General features: G+C 46.0%; 1 protein-coding gene and 1 long non-coding RNA gene across 8 annotated transcripts in view; one reads left to right on the top strand and one right to left on the bottom strand.

The window, feature by feature from the left end:
* Window positions 1–15,105, bottom strand: part of LOC127005791 (talin-2-like) — a 170,707-nt gene that overhangs the window by 83,779 nt on the left and 71,823 nt on the right. The gene's annotated exons all lie outside the window — the stretch shown is intronic.
* On the top strand, window positions 7,899–13,912 carry LOC127005799 (uncharacterized). The gene is made up of 3 exons (XR_007758922.1): window positions 7,899–9,436; window positions 9,594–11,905; window positions 11,949–13,912. It is a non-coding gene; the product is annotated as an uncharacterized LOC127005799 (long non-coding RNA).

Genomic DNA, 15,105 nt, shown 5'->3' with positions numbered 1-15,105 from the left:
TCGTGCGTTTGTGTTGGTATGCTTGTTCGTGTGTGCGCGGGTACAGGTAAGAGCAAGGCCACCTGATCAGCCCCGGAGTAACGGAACAAGGAACAACGCCCACTCACGCAAGAAGAAACACTCGCCAGAACAGTACGGTCTCACGGGGATGGAAGAAAGACACTGTGATGGCGCCACGATCCACCAGGCAGCAGGTTCCCACGTCTATTTACATGCTTTATATTCATGAGGAGATCGGTGCAGTAGGTGTGCTTAGGTACGGATGGTATAGATAAGGGCGTAAGGCAGTAGCTACCAAGTAGCTTTTTCTTTTTCTCTTTTTTTCTAAGCTGAATGCATTGTGTTGACCTCGAACACTTAAAGTAGCTTGAAATCATACCACATGTCGCCCTCAGTCATATTTGTGTTCCCAGCGCGGCCTTTCCATGTCTGCCCTCGACTGCAGCGTGTGAGGGAGGGAGTGACGGAGGGCAGGCAGTCGGGGGCGGTCAGGCAGGTGTGTGTGTATTACGACGTTGCTCCCACCCACCCACACACACACAACTCCTCTATGCATACAGTATTATCATTATCATTAATGTTATTATTAATGTTTTTGTTGTTGTTGTTATTATTATTATTATTATTATTATTATTATTATTATTATCATTATTATTATTATTGTTATTAATATAGGGTAAAATGCATTTCAAAGGAACAAAGGTTTCTCGTACCAGGGGAAATGTCTTTATCACGAACACATCACCACTGGCCTGCGGGCGCGGAGCAGCCAGTGAGTCACTGCTCATAGCGAAGCAAGGCCGCGGGTGTTGACTTATCTTCATTCCCCAACCCAGAGACTCATCACGCAGCCGCAATCGCTCCGCGGCAGCAGCCCGCCCCGCGCAACACGTCCGTCCCGCGGCCGCTGCTGACTCATGCCTCGCGATAACCGCAAAAGACTTGACAAAGTGTCCCGAAAAGTCGCCCTTTGAGTTTTATCCAAAATAAATCGCCCGGAGAGTCCCTAGATTGATGATGACGCGTGAAGAAAGAAACCCCAAACCCTTTCTCCTCATATATACTATTTTCTCATTTGAAAATCCATTTTTTCCCTTCTCTCTCGTGACAGGGCTGCGGTGGAAGCTTAGGAGAGCCAATAAAGAGGGATGGAGTAACACAGTGGAGGGCTGTGGAGCATGGTCGCGGCCGGGTCAGGCGGGGCCGGGGCGAGGAAGTGGAGTCCTCGGCGCCTCCCTCGGGTAATCGTCTTACAAGATCAGCCCGTCGTGGACCCTCATCAGCCGCCACTCACCGGGGCGATCACGCCTCGCCGCCCCACCTGTCACGACCCCGCCTCCTCGCGACCCCGTCACCGCCACAGCCACCCACGCCATAACAATCCTCTCCCTTCCGTCAACATTGGTTCAAGGCTTACAATAAATATGATCGATATATTAATGCTTCAAAAATATATTCTACGCTTTTACACAAACGAAATTCAATCAAACTACCTTCCTTTTTTTTAATTCCTCGTTATTTTGATATTAAGCCTCCTTCTCAATTAATAAAATTTAACGTGAAAGCCTGACGCAGCTTGGTCCGTCCACCTGCTCCGTTGCCTCCCACAATCACCTGCCTGTGTCACGCCCTCGGCCCTGCACGGCCTGCCCGCCTCTTTCCGAGAAGCTGAACAACAGCGAGATCAAACTGCTTCAAAGGCTGCAGGCTACATTCGCACCTCACGACTCATGACGCAAGCACGGACACTCCCCGCGATGAGCCGATGCTTTTTGCGTCGCAAACCCTTGTCATCGCGGCGGCGGCGGAGCCTTGAGGAAGTCATCAAACTGGTAAGAGAGTCCGGTCGGACAGTGTGTAGACTTAAAAGACACGTAACAACAGCTTCACCTCACACAACTCTTAGATTTCGACATGTGTGTGTGTGTGTGTGTGTGTGTGTGTGTGTGTGTGTGTGTGTGTGTGTGTGTGTGTGTGTGTAAAATCTTGGTAATTCATGGCATTCTCAGTTTAAAAATTCTGATTAATCAAGATACTTTTCCCCCGGATACATCTAACAACTATACAACATGAAACTTTTTACCGTCTAAATACGTGTACGAGTAACTACCAACTTAAAATCAATAATGATGATATCGGAGTAATGAGCCAGGAAGCACACTAAAAGGCGAGGACTGGAGACATGGCAAACAGACTTCTGAATGTGACGATATATGTTTTTTATGACCACGCGCTGACTTCCCAATTCTGATATTCCGACTACGTGCTACAAGGAAACACGTCGCGGACTTCAATGACATCAAAACAATTATTATCACGATATATAATTATTTTTAAGGCAGCTGAAATATGACTTTTATAATATGCATACCGATTGAAGAGAGAGAGAGAGAGAGAGAGAGAGAGAGAGAGAGAGAGAGAGAGAGAGAGAGAGAGAGAGAGAGAGAGAGAGAGAGAGAGAGAGAGAGAGAGAGATGAGGAAGTGGGAGGCTGAGTGAAAAGGGGGAATGAACGGATGGATGGATTGATGGAGGAGGAAGGAAGAGCGAGCGAGCGAGCGAGAGGGGGAGGAAGAGAGAGAAGAAGGGAGAGATGGAGGAGAGAGAAGGGGAGAGGAGGATGGTAATAACAATAAAGCGCAAGTAGACACAATTTGGCCCTCGTAGTGCTACTTCCGGAGGAGGGGAAGATCATCAGGAAATGGGGTGTGAGACAGAGGAGGGAGGAGGGAGGAAAGGGAAGGAGGGAAAGAGGGAAGGGAGACGAGGCACAGAGACCCTCAATGGGCGGGGCGCTTGGCAGGGAGCGGAGGAGGGAAGAAGAAGGAGGAGGAGGAGGAAAGGGAAGGAGGGAAAGAATGAAGGGAGACAGGCACAGAGACTCTCAATGAGCGGGGGGCGCTTGGCAGGGAGCGGAGGAGGGAAGGAAGAGGAGGAGGAGGAGGAGGAGGAAAAAGCTCTCGTCTGACAGTGAGTACATTACAATATTATTCCAGTGACAGAATATACATAACGCAGATGGAATAATTTTGAGAAGCGAGGAACATGGCCCGGGCAGCCGCGTCCCCCCTCCCCCTACCGCCCCCCCCCCCCACCCCCGCCGCTGACACATGTGCGAGGCGGATGCCGAGGACGATGAAAACGACGATGACTTTTTACTAGTTCGTGGCGGAGGTCGTAAAATGAGAGGTAGTCTTGAAAGTGAGGCAGGTGGTGGTTACGGAGATTTGTTATTTTTTTTTTATATCTATTTATTTATGTGTTTTTATGTGTGTATTTTGAAAGAGTTGCTGCTGCTTTTGCTTTCATCATCGTTATAATCATCGTCATCATCGTCGCCAGCAGGAGGCCCACGGCTATTAAACACGTGATTTGCATTTATAAACCCGCTAACCGCCCTCCTCGGGGTCACGCTAACGCCCCCACGCCGCGCCGCCTTCATTAGCCCCGCGCCAACACAAACCTCTCCACACGACCACAAACAAACACCAATTCGACAAACAGAGGAGCCGTCGAAGTGTTTGAAAGTTTGTTTGTGTGGGGGAGGCCTTGGCACTACACGCACGCAAGCACGCAATCCAGTGTACTCATTTCCATAATTCATCGCAACAAATTAACGAAACAGTAGAGTCTGGTTAACCATCATTCGAGTGGCTCAGGCAGCGAAAGGGGTCGATCCAGGGAAGAGGGGCGAGGTAAAGGGGGCGAGGTGAAGTCGAGTCCCTTGCCCCTCCCCTCGCTGCCGTGGTGAGGGGAAGGAGAAAGGGAAGGGGAATGGAGAGGTAAAGAAAACGGAAGGGAAGGAAAGGGAAGGGTAGGGGGGAAGAGGGGATTCCTAGACACTGTGCGGGCGCCCTTCTCCCCTGAATCCCAAGATGTGTTTTGAATCCCTTGTTATTGAATCTAATTCCGTAACTTGTAGCTCCACGTCGCCCCTGATTTCATGCTCCATCCTCAGATTAATGAAACGCTTCCTCATTATAAAAAATATATACAAAAAACATTGCCAAAGTGAGTCCACAAACCAATACACGCATCCTCACAAAAATGTATAAGAACTTTAACTTTCACCGCAACGAATATACCAAAGTGAGTCTACGAACTAACAAAGAGATAGACGCTTCCCTGTTCTAAAATCTATTCAAGAACATCAACTTCCCTCACACCAGATACCAAAGGGAGTCCACTAACCAATTTAAACATACATAACGTCATTTCTCCAACTCCACCACCTTTAAATACTCTCACACATCAACTTCCATCGCACGAACTCACAAAATGGGTCCACAAACTAGTAATCAGATAACAGACGTCATTTTTCATCCTCAAGCATGTCTCAAAAAATATCACACATTAACTTCCATCGCGCAAGATACCAAAATGAGTCCACAAACTAGTAATCAGAAAATAGACGTCATTTTTCAACCTCAAGCGTGTCTCAAAAATTCTCACACATCAAGTTCCAGCGCGCAAGATCCCAAAATGAGTCCACAAACTAAGTAACAGATAAAACACGTCATTCCTCCATCGTAAGCAGCAGCCTCAACAACCCCCACGCGCGCACTGATAACAGCAAAACGAGGGGTGACTCGGCGTTCTTTCCCCTTTTAGCAGTGGTCGTGAGGAAGAAACTGACTGGGAGATTCTGTACAACTAAGGCGATCACAATGACTGGCCCGCCCGAGCACTCCTCCCACCCCCGTCCCCCCAGCAACGAGGGCCTGACCAGCGGCGGCGACGGCGGGGTCCCTCTACTTGCTGGCGTGGCTCTTCCTGGACTGAAGGGAGGCTTTTCTTTTTCTTTTTTTTATCTTGCGTCCGATTTACTGGAGTGCTCTGGGAGGGACGGAGGAATGGAGGGAGGGAGGGAAGGAGGAAGAGACAGGGATGGGAGAATCGAAGGAGGGATAGGTGAATGGGAAGGAGTGAGGGATAGAAGAGAAATGAAGGGGTCGAGAAAGGGAAGGGAGAGACAGGGAGGGATGGAAGAGCTGAGGGATACGGAGAGAAGGAGGAAGGGATGAAAGAATCGAAGCTGGAATAGATGGATAAAGGGGAGGGTTAGATGTTGGGATGGAGGGATAGAGGGAGGGAGAGCCGCATCCGTGTGAGGGGTCCAGGGCGTGCCTCGGCGGATGCACGGCGGGAGGGCCACTCAGTCAGGGCCGGGGAGGCGTAATGGAGGGACGGCGAGGACGGGCGGCGCGAGGGAGGGAAGATGAGCGTAAGTGAAGGGTGTGGAAGAATAAGAAATAGTAATAACAAGAGAAGCGAGTGGAGGAGCGGGAGGGAGGGAGGGTGGGTGGGGAGAGGGGAGTCACGCGTCACTGACATAGGGGAGGGTAATGACGCCCACCCCGCGTACACACACACACACACACACACACACACCATCGACAACAACGACAGTAACATGCTCATACAAAGTGAATACAAAGAATACACCGCCCATTAAGCCTCTTCGCCAACCATCTCTTCTGCCTCGGCCTCCCTTCCCCCTCCCCCCCCTTACACACATTTGCAAACATGGGCCTCGTTATCTGGGCATCGTGATCCATCTCCAGGCGGGTCGTCCCCCCTGGAGGCGGTCTAGGGTTGTCACACGCCGAATTATCTGTGATGACTTCGAGTTGAGAGGAAGATAGGGTGACGGGAGAGCGGCGGGAGGGGAGGGATACACTGGGGTCGGCGCCGAGGGGGGGTGGGGGGGGGAAGGGGGACTGGCAAGCAATCACTCAATTAATCCATTCTTGTGCAGATGAACGGTGCGGCGGCGAAGGGAGAGGGTGCTTCGTTGGGCCGGGATGTCGCAAGTGGCTGCTGACTGGCTGGTTTACTAGCTGCCGGATGCCTATGAAACCAGGCTGCGGTGTTTATAGTGCTGCGAGTGTGTACATAGCTGCGGTGTGTAGTGCTGTGCCGCTAAACAACTTCACGGGAACGCAAAGTATGATCCCATAAAGCCAACACTGCACCACAACATTCACACCTCACTCACTTCATTATACTCGTTCATGTTCTTTGACACGCCGGCAAGGCTCCACCCAGGCACACACAACGCACTTCCCACTTCACTCTATCCCGACGGCACTTAGGGCTATATTTTAAAACACCATCGCTTCTCACATCAACTATTTCTAAAGGTCAAAGAGGGGATCAATCGTGTTTTCATGAGTGTTTTTTAAGGTTCATGGCACAGAAGAAGGGTCAAACTACCACCAGGGTCATAAAACTACCCCTGGAAAGGCCTACAGGTCCTACGAAAACCATGTCAAATATGTGAACTTGGGCGACGAAATGTTTTAAAATACGGTCCTTAGTCCACAATATTATTCTTAAGAATACGGGCCCGCAAGCTAAGCCTCGCTCCCTCGCCCTAGCCTGAGTCGTGGGAATGTTACAGTGGGCAACGAGGCGGGGCGCTGGTGGGGAGGGGAGTGGCACCCGTGGCCTGAGGAGTAAACACGACGCTCCTATGTCCTAACACCACGCCCAAGACCCTCGCGTGATGCTCGGCTAGGAACGAACGATCCTTGAGAGGGGAATATGATCGAGACGGAGGAGAGGTGCTCTGGGGGTGAGTTCGGTGAGGAGGAAAGGAAATATCGGCTGTCGATTTACTTTTCAGCTTCCTCAGTTCGTGGCTGTGGGAGCGGAGTGAATGGATAGGAGGGACAGACACTAGGTAACCGGGTGGCAGTCTCCAACCAGTCTCCATCACCGCCACTATCTCCACCATTACCACTCCTGCAAACCACGACAATCGAGTCCATACCAGTAGCTCCCTCTATCTCCCCCTCCTCTATCTATCCTCGTCTCCCCAAGGACTAAACCCCCTAGGCAGCCGTCGCCCCGCATGAGTTCCCTGGATCACTCACAATCTCAGACCACAATCACTAAATTGGTGCAAATAGAGCGGCAAACTATGGCGGGACGAGGGGTGTGAATGGGTCTTCAGGGAGCTGCGAGGGCGGGGTGTGGACGGGAGGGACAAGAGGAAAATAAGAGTGGAGGGAAGTGCCGCCAAATGAAACAAATTATTCCGATAGACTGACAAGGAAAAGATAAAGTAAAAAAGAAGAAAATAGAGGCGAAAATAGATGTAGACATGGAATGGCGGGAGGTGTGGGGGCATAGGAAAGGAAGATGAAGCAGAGAGAAGGGGAAGGAGTGGGCAGCGGTGAAGGAGGATGGACGGAGGAGGAGGAGGGGGAAGAGGTGGGTAAGAAGCAGTGTGACGCAGAGCAATAAAACAGACAAGGAACACTACACACGAGCTTGTACAGTGTTGACATCTCTCGCAAAGGGAGAAAAAAAAATCAAATGCCTTGCGGAAACAGAAAAGGTAAAAAACATCGATGAAACTAAATATACACGTAAAAGAACGGTTACCAAAATATACATCGTACTGTGAAAAAAATAAGTTCTCTAATCACAAAACACGCAAATAAAACAAACATGACCGAAATACGAGCCGTGGGACTTGCATTTTTTTTTTACAGCAAGAGAGAGAGAGAGAGAGAGAGAGAGAGAGAGAGAGAGAGAGAGAGAGAGAGAGAGAGAGAAAGCACGCCAAACGCTGCTCTGGCAAAAGAAAATATGCCAAAAGAGATGGCTATATTAAACCTTAACTACAACTGCAACACGCGGAGACGAGGAATCAAAGAGTGCAGGCGTGGCAATAAGCTAATGAACTCCACACGATAAGGGTGAGGCAATGCAGGGTGACTAACACGTGACAGATTGGTGAGAAGAAAAAAAGGTACAGATAACCAGATCCTTAGTCAAGATAAGAGTTAAACACCTACACCGTAAAGGGGATATTACACTGGGCAAATTTTCCGTGGATCTTCAGTCAAACCACGATTTCGGCCGGCGTGGTTCTCATATTTCCGTGGTTTTCTACGGTAGATTTCACCAGAGGACAACGGTATTACTCATCATCAGCAGCAGCAACAATAACAAGAAACAAATGAGAACCACGCTAGCGGGAATCGTGGTTTAACTGAAGATCCACGGAAAATTTGCCCAGTGTAATAGCCCCTCAATAGGGACGGAACAGGCAACAAGGAAGGGGGAGAGGGAGGGAGAAAGGGAAGGAGAGGCGAAAAAAGTAATTCAGGAAGTAATGATTGTTTTCTAATGACGTGTAGCTGACAAAATAACACAGGTAAGGCCAAGAACAATAAAGAAAAAGTTAAATAGAGACGGAACAGGCAACAAGGAAGGGGGAGGGAGGGAGGGAGGGACGGAGAGGCGAAAAAAGTAATTCAGGCAGTAATATTCGTTTCCTGATGACGAGAACAGGTGACAAAATAACACAGGTAAGGCCAAGGACAATAAAGAAAAAGTTAAATAGGGAGGGAACAGGAAACAAGGAAGGGTGTGAGGGAGGGAGAGAGGGAAGGAGAGGCGAAAAAAGTAATTCAGGCAGTGATATTAGTTTCCTGATGACGAGAACAGGTGACAAAACACAGGTAAAGCCAAGTTAAATACCTGCACCAAATAGGGACGGAACAGGAAACAGGGAACGGGGAGGAGAGGAAGGTGATAAAAGTAGTTCGTTATCCGCTTCCTGATAACGACAACAGTGACAGAACAACACAAGTAAGGTCAAGGAGAATAAAGTAAGTTAAGTACCTATAGAAAAATAAGGACGGAGGAGGCAACAAGGAAGGGTGAGGGGAAAGGAGAGAGAAGGAGGTAAAAAATAAAAGCAATTCAGGAAGAAACGTTTGCTTTCTAATGACGTTTACAGGTGGCAAAACAACACAGGTAAGGCCAAGGACGATAAAGAAAAAGTTAAATACCTACACTGAAATAGGGATGGAACCGGAAACAAGAGGAATGGGAGGGGGAAGGAGAGAGAAGGAGAGGTAAAAAATAAAAGCAATTCAGGCAGTAATGTTCGCTTCCTGATGACGAGAACAGGTGACAAAACAACACAGGTAAGGCCAAGGAGAATAAAGAAAAAGTTAAATACCTACATTGAAATAGAGATGGAACCGGAAACAAGAGGGAGGGAGAAGGGGGAGGAGAGGTGATTAAAACAAATAATTCAGTCAGTAATGTTCGCTTCCTGATGACGAGTACAGGTGAAAAAACAACACAGGTAAGGTCAAGAACAATAAAGAAAGTGAAAACAAATTAACGAAACGGAACAACAACAATGGAGGAGGAGGAGGAGGAGGAGGGAGAGGGAAGGCGGCAATACAGATAAGTAGTTCAGTCAGTAATGTTCGCTTCCTGATGACGTGAACAGGCGACAAAACAACACAGGTAACACCAAGAACAATAAAGACAACAAATTAAAGAAACGGAACAAAAACAATGAAGGAAGAGGAGGAGGAGGGAGAGGGAAGGCGGTAAACATATAAGTAATTCAGGCAGTAATGTTCGCTTCCTGATGACGTGAACAGGTGACAAAACAACACAGGTAAGACCAAGAACAATAAAGACAACACATTAAAGAAACGGAACAAAAACAATGAAGGAAGAGGAGGAGGAGGGAGAGGGAAGGCGGCAAACATATAAGTAATTCAGGCAGTAATGTTCGCTTCCTGATGACGTGAACAGGTGACGAAACAACACAGGTGAGACCAAGAACAATAAAGACAACAAATTAAAGAAACGGAACAAAAAACAATAGACGATGAGGAGGGAGAGAAGAGAGGCGATAAAGGTAATCCAGTCAGTTATGTTCGCTTCCTGATGACGAGAACAGGTGACAAAACAACACAGGTAAAGCCAAGAACAATAAAGACAACAGATTAACGAAACGAAGTGAAAAAAAATGAAGGAGTGAGGGAGGAGAGGAGGGGAGGCGATAAAGGTAATTCATCCACTTATGTTCGCTTCATGATGACGAGCACAGGTGACGAAATAACACAGGTAAGGCAAAAGCTAATAATCACACCTAAGACACGTGGGATAAAGCTAAATAAAACTGAGTGACATAATCATCAAATGTGGCAATGTGTGTTTTATCCTAGTGGCCGCCTGCGTGAGTAAGTGGGTGATGCATTTCCTTCCTTCCGCAGCGACATAGTCATTGTTTGTGAAGGCCACGCATTTACTACGACTTAACGAGGCCGAGTAAACAGAAATTAAACAGAAATCACGTGACGTCCCTTGCATAATAACAAAGAAACCTACCCAGACCTAACCTTCTTTTGATCCTGGTAAGCAGTGGGTGTTAGGAAAGGCGGGGCGGGGCGAGAAGTGGAGAAAGGAACAGAAATGGAGTTGAATGGAAAAAGGAGAGATGGATGGCAGGGGTAAAGTGATGAGAGGGAAAGTAAAATAAAATGTGAAGGAAAAAGGAAAATAAGTTGAAGGGAATGAGAAAAGTGAGGTGATGGATGGAAGGGGTGAAGTGGTGAGATGGGAAATGAGATGGAAGATATGAAAAAAAAAGTGGGACAGAGTGAAATGAAGAGGTGGAAAAAAAGAAAAATGGAAAAAGATGAAGGAAATGAAAAGTGGAGTGAAATGGATGGATGGATGGGGTGAAGGGGTGAGACAGCCACCGCTGAAAGCCGTGTGCTCTGCTTCCCCGGGGACCCAAGAAAATGTGGCGCTGCAGCGCAGACTCGTTAAGTGTATTTTCATTGTCGCTGTCCTCGTCTCCCTGTCTGTCTTGTGCGTCTTCAATGTTTGTCTTTCTTGTTACTCGTTTATCTTTGTCCATGTCCTCCTGTTGTCCAATTCTACACAATGTTTACTATACACACCAACACATAAATGCTACCTACACAGTTCAACATTTACACACACGCATATACACATAAACATGTTTCCTATGAGTCTCGTTTGTGCCCATGACCTGTGTATGTTTTTTTTTATGAATAAAGTAACCCTGACGGATATGACTTTTCTCTACCGTGAACCAATTAGCACTCGGAACACTCACTAACGGCACCAACAAAGATGGGAAATGAGATGGAAATGAAAAAAAGGTGAGTGAAATGAGGCGAAGTGAAGTAAAATGAAAAGAGATTATGGGAAGGAAGAATAGTGCAGTGAGATGGATGGATGGATGGATGGGATTAAGTGGTGAGATGGAAGTTGTGAAATGAGATGGAGAAGAAGTGAAAAAAAAAGTGGGACAATGAAATAAAGTGATGGAAAAAAAGGAAAATGAAAAGAGATAAAGGAACTGAAGTGAAGTAAATTGAAATGGATTGAAGGGGCGAAGTGGTGAGATGGGCGTTGTGAAATGAGTTAGGAGATGTGGAAAGAAAAAGTTGGACGGAAACGGAAGTGAAGCGAGACGGCAAAAGTATATTGAAATGAAGGACGGGAAATTACGAAAAGCGAAGAAAGTTGACGAAAAAAAACAAAATGAAGGAGAATGAAGCAACAGGAAGCCAAGTCAGACAGCCACGTATATCAACTTATCGAGTTCAAACATTATCAAAATAAAAAGATAAAACACGCAAAAAATACCTTCCTATCTGATAAAGTGTGACCCCATATTTAGACGAGCCGGATGCACGCGTGGGACCCGATGTAAGATTACTGCTGGTGCCACATTGATCATTACCCTCACTTATAGTTATAGTTACTGGTCGGTATTCTCAACGCTTACTTAAATTGTTTCCAAAAGCCGAATAGGAGAGTAACTGGGTTCTAAACTTCTAATGAGTTGTTTTTGTATGCTAAAAGGAGAGTAACTGGATTTTAACGAGTTTTTTTGTATGCTAAAAGGAGAGTAACTGGGTTCTAATGAGTTTTTTTTTTTGTATGCTAAAAGGAGAGTAACTGGGTTCTAACGAGTTTTTTTGTATGCTAAAAGGAAAGTAACTGGGTTCTATTGAGTTTTTTTTTGTATGCTAAAAGGAGAGTAACTGGGTTCTAACGAGTTTTTTTGTATGCTAAAAGGAGAGTAACTGGGTTCTAATGAGTTTTTTTGTATGCTAAAAGGAGAGTAACTGGGTTCTAATGAGTTTTTTTTGTATGCTGAAAGGAGAGTAACTGGGTTCTAATGAGTTTTTTTGTATGCTAAAAGGAGAGTAACTGGGTTCTAATGAGTTTTTTTGTATGCTAAAAGGAGAGTAACTGGGTTCTAATGAGTTTTTTTGTATGCTAAAAGGAGAGTAACTGGGTTCTAACGATTTTTTTTTGTATGCTAAAAGGAGAGTAACTGGGTTCTAATGAGTTTTTTTGTATGCTAAAAGGAGAGTAACTGGGTTCTAATGAGTTTTTTTGTATGCTAAAAGGAGAGTAACTGGGTTCTAACGATTTTTTTTTGTATGCTAAAAGGAGAGTAACTGGGTTCTAATGAGTTTTTTTGTATGCTAAAAGGAGAGTAACTGGGTTCTAATGAGTTTTTTTGTATGCTAAAAGGAGAGTAACTGGGTTCTAACGATTTTTTTTTGTATGCTAAAAGGAGAGTAACTGGGTTCTAACGATTTTTTTTTGTATGCTAAAAGGAGAGTAACTGGGTTCTAACGATTTTTTTTTGTATGCTAAAAGGAGAGTAACTGGGTTCTAATGAGTTTTTTTGTATGCTAAAAGGAGAGTAACTGGGTTCTAACGATTTTTTTTTGTATGCTAAAAGGAGAGTAACTGGGTTCTAATGAGTTTTTTTGTATGCTAAAAGGAGAGTAACTGGGTTCTAATGAGTTTTTTTGTATGCTAAAAGGAGAGTAACTGGGTTCTAATGAGTTTTTTTTTGTATGCTAAAAGGAGAGTAACTGGGTTTTAACGAGTTTTTTTTGTAGGCTCATGGTCCAAAGGAACGATTAAACTATCAGAAGGGTCATGAAACTACCTCTGTAAATGCCCAGAACTCCTACGGTACGAAAGCCTTGTCAAATGTGTGTGCTTGGTCGCCCAAATGTTTAACCCCTTGACTGCGGATTTCCTAGCAGAAGACCTCACTAAGCTACAGGAGTGGAATAAAACGTGTCTGCTACAATTCAATGAAGAAAAATGTTAAGACCTGCAGCTTGGGAGGGGATATCCAACATACCAATACCACATGGGAAACACTCCACTATCCACCACAGGGGCAGAGAAAGACTTGGGACGGTTTATTACCAGGCCACCAGTGAAAGCCAAATCCGTGCCAATCGCAGCGGACAGGTTAAGAATATGGTCCATCGTCTCTCCAATCGCAATCCTCGTCCTTATCCCGCACCCAAGGAAAGTTTTTTTTTATTATCATTTCAAGGAGGTAGGGCAAGGGCAAACTACACTAGAGGGGAAAAAAACCCACTTGCTACTACAAAAAAAGGGGTAGAAATTATGCCCAAAACGAGTGGTCAGGTTTGGACAAAGAGGTGTTTTGATTCGGTGTGTGTGTGTGTGTGTGTGTGTGTGTGTGTGTGTGTGTGTGTGTGTGTGTGTGTGTGTGTGTGTGTGTATAGGCGAGGGGAAGGGAGAAAGTAAGACCAGAGACAGCAGAGCGACAGGCTGGGGGTGAGAGGAGGGGGGGAGGGGTAATTGTAGTTGCAGGGCCGTTGAGAGGGATGGGCGGAAAAAAAAGAAAAAAAGTTTGAGGTGAAGGGAATAAATAGTAAGGTAGAGGTCGGGCAAACTAGTTCCTCGACCCTAGCTCCAATACCTTTCCCTTTCTAACCACAAGAGAGACCGTCCAGCCCCTCTAGCCCAGTGCCTCCCTAACCTGCATAGCTACAAAGAAATAATAATTCCTTCCTCTGAATTCATATCTTAATTCTGCCTGATAGCATGAACTGAAAAGAATGAACGAGGGAAAGAAGGAAAAAGGTGGTTGTGGTAGTAGTAGTAGTAGTAGTAGTAGTAGTAGTAGTAAATGTAGTAATAGTAGCAGTAGTAGTAGAAGAAGAAGAAGAAAAGTAGAGGATGATTTTTCAAGAAAGGTCATAAAATTATATAAAAGGGTTTTAAGTATCTCAAACCTGTCAGTCACGGTGCCTTATATAGATAGGGGGGGGAGAGAGAGAGAGAGAGAGAGAGAGAGAGAGAGAGAGAGAGAGAGAGAGAGAGAGAGAGAGAGAGAGAGAGAGAGAGAGAGAGAGAGAGAGAAAGTGGAGAGGGTAAGAGGAAGGGGGCGGGGATCATGAGGGTCGTGAGGAGGCCGCGGCACCACACACAACACACACCTTATAGGGCAAACCAATGTCAATGTTCCTGGGAGCCCTTCACCTCAACGCGTCACACCTCCCTGTACTTGTTCCTGCGGCCCACACTACCCCGTGCCCGCCCCTAAACAGACTGGCACTTACACCTACACGGCTACACCTGCTCTGTCTTACCAATTTGGGGTCATGGATGTTGCCACTTGTCACTCGCCTCACGATAAACAAATGAATAAATAAATAAACTACATCACTAACAGAATAGAAAAAAAAGCATAGTAAACAGCCACACTAAATAAAGAAGCAAACAACCGCATGGGAAATAAGTACAATGTAATATATAGCCATGAGTTTTCCTTTTTTTTTTTATCTCCCTGTACAATAATTTCGGGGACAGATGGTGCAATGTGTGTGCCCGTGTTGGTGATCTGCCCTCATGCATAGCGTCCGAATGTATGATCGCGTTCGCTGTGTCGAAATGCAACCCCGTGACGGATGTTGTACAGGTGTTTGGTGTGGTGTGGCGTAACAGCTGGCCGAGTTCCGGTTCCATGTTAGTTATTATTATTATTACTATTATTTTCATCATTATTATCACCATCATCATTTTTACTATCATCATCATCACCACCACCACCACTTGCAGTTGTCTTATCATTAACAGTTTCTTATACTCTCAATCATTATTAATTCTACTACTATTACTACTACTACTACTACTACTGGTGCTACTTTCTTCACCGCCATTACCACAAATACTACTACTACCCCTACTACTACTACTAGCAGAAATATGAAGAATGTCATTATAATTAATTCTTCTTTTACTACTACAACAATAAGAACTGTCGTTACAAATGATACAATATCGACTCAACTGGCGGGCATCAGTGTTAAGGTCCGGGAGCACGCTCAAAGCCCACACGAATGTAAAAACACTTTTATGTATTCATTAATTAAACCCCACACGAGACCCCTCCCTCACCCCGTCAGGTCCTCGGCCCGTGACGCCAACACTCGGCTGGGCCACGGTCTGGAT

Source organism: Eriocheir sinensis, chromosome 31, assembly GCF_024679095.1.
Source record: "Eriocheir sinensis breed Jianghai 21 chromosome 31, ASM2467909v1, whole genome shotgun sequence".
Classification (NCBI taxonomy): domain Eukaryota; kingdom Metazoa; phylum Arthropoda; class Malacostraca; order Decapoda; family Varunidae; genus Eriocheir; species Eriocheir sinensis.
Note: the sequence above shows the minus strand (reverse complement) of the source record. Positions and strands in the feature narration are given on the sequence as shown.